The sequence below is a fragment of the Mastomys coucha genome, unplaced genomic scaffold (genome assembly GCF_008632895.1).
Source record: "Mastomys coucha isolate ucsf_1 unplaced genomic scaffold, UCSF_Mcou_1 pScaffold1, whole genome shotgun sequence".
Taxonomy (NCBI): Eukaryota; Metazoa; Chordata; class Mammalia; order Rodentia; family Muridae; genus Mastomys; species Mastomys coucha.
In genome coordinates, this window is record NW_022196891.1 from 8,359,408 (window position 1) to 8,360,780 (window position 1,373).

General features: G+C 39.5%; 1 non-coding gene across 1 annotated transcript; it reads left to right on the top strand.

Annotated features, from left to right (window-relative positions):
• The first annotated feature begins 626 nt into the window (after window positions 1-626).
• On the top strand, window positions 627-756 carry LOC116072284. The gene has a single exon (XR_004111389.1). It is a non-coding gene; the product is annotated as a small nucleolar RNA SNORA17 (small nucleolar RNA).
• Window positions 757-1,373: the final 617 nt, after the last annotated feature.

A 1,373-nucleotide genomic window follows, 5' to 3' on the forward strand; every position in this document is an offset into this window, starting at 1 on the left:
GACAAGAGACATCAATGAAATGATTTCTAATGATATTGTTATATTTTTAGATCAGAGATTAACATAATCATTATCAAAGAGGTGTTATCCAGCAACTGATAGGAGAAGATTCAGAGACCCACAGTCAGAATTTAAGAAGATCTGAGGAATTCTTGTGAAAGAAGGGAAGGAAGAATTGTAGGGGCCAGAGGGTTCAAGGATACCACAACAACATGGTCCAGAGAATCAACTAACCTAGGTTCATAAGAATTCACAGAATCTTAAAAATCAGGAGCCTTGTATGGATCTGACCTAGGTCCTTTCATATGTTACTGTTGTGTAGCTAGATGTTCTTTTGGAATTCCAAACCTTGACTTATGGGCTGTTTCTGACTCATTGGCTGATTTTGGGAACTTTTTTCTTCTTACTGAATTTCCTTGTCAAGAGTTGATATGAGGGTATGCCCCTAGTCTAATTATAAATTTTAATGTTATGTTTGGTTGATGTCTCTGGGAGTCTTGACAATGCATTTATAGGGGCGGTGTGTGTTTCAGGAGAAGTGACAGGAGAAACTGCAGTTAGGATATAACATATGAGCTAAGAATAAACAAACAAATGAATGAATAGGAAATCAAAAGAAAGAAATTTCTGCACCTGAAAGCAGCAAGTATGCCTGCTGTGTTTCATGCATGCTAGTAGTTGTCAACAAAAAGAGAAGCTAAGTCTAGAGTCAGTGTTTTAACCTATAAACATCTGAATGGTTAGCAGTCCAATATTCCCTCTTATTGAGTATGGAACCAGGGTTCTTGGATAAGATAGTCTAAAATGACTACCAGGACTACACCATACAGGCTTCAGTGGTTCTCAGGACTGGGAGTACCTTAGCATTTTATTGCTTTGAACAGACAACATGACCAGGCTAACTCTTATAAGGACAACATTTAATTGGGGCTGGATTACAGGATCAGAGGTTCAGACCATTACTGTCTATGTGGAATCATGGCAGTAAGCAGGTAGGTATGGTGCAGGAGGAGCTGAGAGATCTATGTCTTCTTCTGAAGGCTCCTAGCAGAATACTGGCTTCAAGGCAGCTAAGATAAAGGTCTTATAGACCACACCCACAGTGACACACCTACTTCAACAAGGCCACACCTACTTCGACAGGACCATAACTTCTAATAATCCCACTCCCTGGGCCAAGCATATACAAACCATCACATTCCATTCCCTGACTCCCATAGGCTTGTGCAAACATAGAAGACAATAGAGCCCATACCTACACATAGCATAATGCAAAATACATTTAGTCCAACTTCAAAGGTTCCCATAGTCTAAACAGTCTATAGTAGTCTAAACAATGTTTAATGTCCAAAGTTCAACGTCTCTTCTGAGAT